The 5,000-nt window shown below is 53.9% G+C and overlaps 1 pseudogene; it reads right to left on the reverse strand.

The window, feature by feature from the left end:
- Positions 1-981: 981 nt before the first annotated feature.
- LOC137329805 (U2 spliceosomal RNA) lies at positions 982-1,098 on the reverse strand (annotated as a pseudogene).
- Between the last annotated feature and the right edge of the window lie 3,902 nt (positions 1,099-5,000).

Genomic DNA, 5,000 nt, shown 5'->3' on the forward strand with positions numbered 1-5,000 from the left:
CTGAACAGCTTTGTCGTTTAAAATAATAATAAATAATATGTGTGTGTGTGTGTGTGTGTGTCGGTGTCAGTATCAGTCAGTCAGTCAGTGTCTCTCTCTCTCTCTCTCTCTCTCTCTCACTCAGAGCTGCTGTGGAAGGAAACTTTTTTAAAAAGAACTTGCTTATTGAAAGAAAGATGTGTCTCAAGCTGCCGGGCCCTGTCCATTGTCCTGTCAATGGCAGGACTGCTTTCACCAGGAACCCGGTTTTGTGGGTCAGAGGTTCCAGGGGACCTGTTTTGTGCGGACTTCCCTGTGTCCGTCCCTCCCTGCCTGCCTTCCCCCCAGGACTTCCTTCTGAACACCTTTGTCGTTTGAGCGAGGGCCAAAAGCCTGCCTGTGAAAGGGAAGGATCAGCCGGTCAGCCCCCTGTTGGTCGCTGCTGCCAGTGCAGCAGGCGTGCGTGTGTATTCGGCCTCGTGTCCAGGTCCCTCAGGGACTTGAGGCAACTCTCCCCGGTGGTCTCGTGGTCAGGACCGGGCTTCGAATCCCGGTCGGGGGGGATGACTTTCTGCTACAGATTAATTGGCACCTCTGAAAGAAAGTCTCCCCTCCTGAGCGTAATGCTCCACCCTCACCACCACCACCACCGCCTTTTCCACCCCTTGACAAACAGACAGTCAGACAGACAGACAGTCCAGTTCGGGAGCGCAGCTTTCATTTGGAAGCAGACCCTGCTTGTTTAAAGTCAACGACGCCAAGTTATTTTGCACTTTGAATTATATCGCTACGTGCGAGCGGCACTCAGCCTTGGAGAAGAAAAAAATACCACTGAGCTGAGAAAGTTCTTTTTAAAACGGTTTCCTTCCACAGCAGCTCTGAGTGAGAGAGAGAGAGAGAGAGAGAGAGATATCAGCTTTATTCTCAGTAATAACACACACACACACACACACACAGAGACACTGGGAAACAGCTGTTTTTCCTTTTGAATATCTCCCCACGGGGAGCTGCACCGTTCCCAGAAACACTGCAATACTGGGTCGATGCGTGGAGTGGACGGAGCAAGCCCCTAGTCCATCTCCCTGTTCTAAAAATCAATTAAAAATAATAATAAATAATATGTGTGTGTGTGTGTGTGTGTGTGTGTCGGTGTCAGTATCAGTCAGTGAGTGAGTGTCTCTCTCTCTCTCTCTCTCTTACTCAGAGCTGCTGTGGAAGGAAACTTTTTTAAAAAGAACTTGCATATTGAAAGAAAGATGTGTCTCAAGCTGCCGGGCCCTGTCCATTGTCATGTCAATGGCAGGACTGCTTTCACCAGGAACCCGTTTTTCTGGGTCAGAGGTTCCAGGGGACCTGTTTTGTGCGGACTTCCCTGTGTCCGTCCCTCCCTGCCTGCCTTCCCCCCAGGACTTCCTTCTGAACAGCTTTGTCGTTTAAAATAATAATAAATAATATGTGTGTGTGTGTCGGTGTCAGTATCAGTCAGTGAGTCAGTGTCTCTCTCTCTCTCTCTCTCTCTCTCTCACTCAGAGCTGCTGTGGAAGGAAACTTTTTTAAAAAGGACTTGCATATTGAAAGAAAGATGTGTCTCAAGCTGCCGGGCCCTGTCCATTGTCATGTCAGTGGCAGGACTGCTTTCACCAGGAACCCTTCCCTGCCATTGCAGTGTTGATTTGGTCCTTATGCAAATTTAGGGGCGGAGCCAGCACACAAACGACCAATCACAGCAAAGTCCGCACTTTGCGAGCGCACGAGGTCGCGGCCAGCGTTCCAGTCCGCTCAGATCCAAATAAGCCCGAAAAGGAACACGCTCGATCTTAGCCAAAAGGCCGAGAAGCGATAACGCGCTCGATGCGAATTGATCTCGGGTCCTGTTTGCCCTCCCTCTTTGTTCTCTGGCTGCCGGTGTTGAAAGCAGTCTCGAAGCACTGCCGTTCTCTCCCACTCTGGCCACATTTTTTGCCACCGTTTCTAATTGCAACAGTGGATGAGTTTAAAGAAGTTGCCGTTTTTTCCTTTCTTGCCAGGATTGCTTGACAGATTGGTAAATTTGCCAGTAGGCCACCAATCAGATGGGGGAGGGTTATGTCTCAACGGACCTCCGTCAGTCAGTCTCAGTCACTAACGAACTGCCGTGGAAGGAAACCTCTTTGAGTAAAACTAGTGACGTGACGTGTCTCACAGCGAGTGAGTGAGATTGCAACGGCCAATTGAGAAAGAGGTGAGGTGCTGACAATCAGCAGCTCGTGTTGAAACATTCATTCCACGGCAGGCAAGACCAATCAAAAAAAATACTGCAGATGCTGGCTCGGCTCGGCTGGCTGGCTGGCTGGCTGGCTGGCTGGCTGGCTGGCTGGCTGGAAATGGGAAATAAAAACACAAGGCGTGTTAAAGGCTGGTTAAACTGTCGAAAGAAACAAGGCGTTAATGTTTCAGAAGCGCCTATTGAAAGGTGTCTCTCAAGCTGCTCCCTGACTGGGCCCTGTCCGTTGTCATGTTAATCGCTGGTTAAACTGTCGGAAGAAACAAGGCGTTAATGTTTCAGAAGCGCCTATTGAAAGGTGTCTCTCAAGCTGCTCCCTGACTGGGCCCTGTCCGTTGTCATGTTAATCCCAGGGCGGGGCGGGACTGCTTTGACCGGGAGACCTGTTTTCTGGGACGCAGGTGTGACATTCCAGGGAGGCACCTACTTTGTGCTGATTCGAAACGACCACGACAACGGCAACTTGCAGTTCTATATTACAACAACAACAACGCGCGTGTGGTAGTTGGGAGGGGCTGCGTTCGCGCTCTCCCCCCTGCATTGAAACTCAAAGTTCGATTTTCAATCCCATAGTCCACCAATCGGATGGGAGACGGTGTGTGTGTGTGTGTGTGTGTGTGTGTCAGTGTCAGTGTCAGTGTCAGTCAGTGTCTCTCTCTCTCTCTCTCACTCTTACTCAGAGCTGCTGTGGAAGGAAACCTTTTTAAAAAGAACTTGCATATTGAAAAAAAGATGTGTCTCAAGCTGCCGGGCCCTGTCCATTGTCACGTTAATGGCAGGACGGGGCAGGACTGCTTTGACCAGGAGACCTGTTTTCTGGGACGCAGGTGTGAGATTCCAGGGGACCTGCTTTGTGCTGATTTCCCTGCCTCCCTCCCTCCTCCCCAGGACTTCCTTCTGAACACCTTTGTCGTTTGAGCGAGGGCCAAAAGCCTGCCTGTGAAAGGGAAGGATCAGCCGGTCAGCCCCCTGCTGGTCGCTGCTGCCAGTGCAGCAGGCGTGCGTGTGTCCTCGGCCTCGTGTCCAGGTCCCTCAGGGACTTGAGGCAGCTCTCCCCGGTGGTCTCGTGGTCAGGACCGGGCTTCGAATCCCAGTCGGGGGGGGATGACTTTCTGCTGCAGATTAATTGGCATGAAGGAAAGTCTCCCCTCCTGAGCGTAAAGCTCCACCCTCACCACCACCGCCACCGCCTTTTCCTCCCCTTGACAAACGGACAGACAGACAGTCAGACAGTCAGTCCAGTTCGGGAGCGCAGCTTTCATTAAGCAATGGCATTTGTGACAACTCATCGTCTGACAGGTTGATGATTTCCCCACACGCCTCCTGCCGAATAAAAGGCTCACCCTCCCGGACACTACCCCCAGAATCACCCACCCCGCCCCCCCGGGGTGAATATTAAGCCCGAGAACACCGACTGTAACCAACCGCAGTGAAAAGTTGAAGTGGCAACTCATTAACCAGATTTATTTTGGGCAACTCATTAACCAGATTTTTTGTTCATTTGGTTTATGAGTTGCCAAGTGTAAATCTGGTTAATGAGTTGCCACTTCAACTTTTCACTGCGGTTGGTTACAGTCGGTGTTCTCGGGCTTAATATTCGCCCCAGGGGGGGTGTATAGCGGGCGATGGCCGGTGTGGAGTGCGTTTTTTGGGGGTTGATTTTCACTTTGCCTCGCTGGTGGAATTTGTGGGAGGCAGGCAAGGGGATTGGTGTGGGCTGGTGGGCGGCAAGGGAGATGCTTGCTTCGGGGTGTTATCCTCACTTTGGTCCGCTGGTGAGAGTAGGCAGCGGCAGGCTGGCAGGCAGGCAAGTGTGATGTAGTGTGGGGTGCAGTGCAGTGCAGTGCGGTGCTGCCCTGTTGTTTATGAAAGGTTGTAATGACACTGCTTTGCAGCTGACCATGTCCACTGATTTGTGACGCCCGTATGGAGGCTGATATCTCAGGAGGGCCGAGGCCGATTTCCTCCGGGGACGGCTCGTCGCGTGCGGCAGGACGAGGCGCAGCGGACGGTACCGAGCGCTCGGAGGTGCGGCGCTGCCCGCCGGAGGTACAGCGAAAGGCTGCAAACCGCTTTCCGCCTGCTAACTCGGCGGCCGTCAGACCGACCGACTCCGCTTTACCACCGGAGCTAGAGTCGGGCAAGGGGCACCGAAGGGTACCGGAAGGATCGCGTTCGCACGACGGGAAGTCGACTAGCGGGCCGCCGAAAGCGAGCCGGGGGCCCCCGGTTTTTCTGTCCCACCTGGAGACTGATATCTCAGGAAGGCCGAGGCCGATTTCCTCCGGGGACGGCTCGTCGCGTGCGGCAGGACGAGGCGCAGCGGACGGTACCGAGCGCTCGGAGGTGCGGCGCTGCCCGCCGGAGGTACAGCGAAAGTCTGCGAACCGCTTTCCGCCTCCTCTCACCGCACGGCTCTCCTTTTCACCCACTGGCGGATTTTCACCCTCCGACTGCTCGCTACCGTCCGCTGCGCCTGGTCCGGGCCCTGTCCATTGTCATGTTAATGGCAGGGCGGGGCAGGACTGCTTTCACCAGGAACCCGGTTTTCTGGGTCAGAGGTTCCAGGGGACCTGTTTTGTGCGGACTTCCCTGTGTCCGTCCCTCCCTGCCTGCCTTCCCCCCAGGACTTCCTTCTGAACACCTTTGTCGTTTCAGCGAGGGCCAAAAGCCTGCCTGTGAAAGGGAAGGATCAGCCGGTCAGCCCCCTGTTGGTCGCTGCTGCCAGTGCAGCAGGCGTGCGTGTGTCCTCGGCCTC

This window comes from Heptranchias perlo, chromosome 12 (genome assembly GCF_035084215.1).
Source record: "Heptranchias perlo isolate sHepPer1 chromosome 12, sHepPer1.hap1, whole genome shotgun sequence".
Classification (NCBI taxonomy): domain Eukaryota; kingdom Metazoa; phylum Chordata; class Chondrichthyes; order Hexanchiformes; family Hexanchidae; genus Heptranchias; species Heptranchias perlo.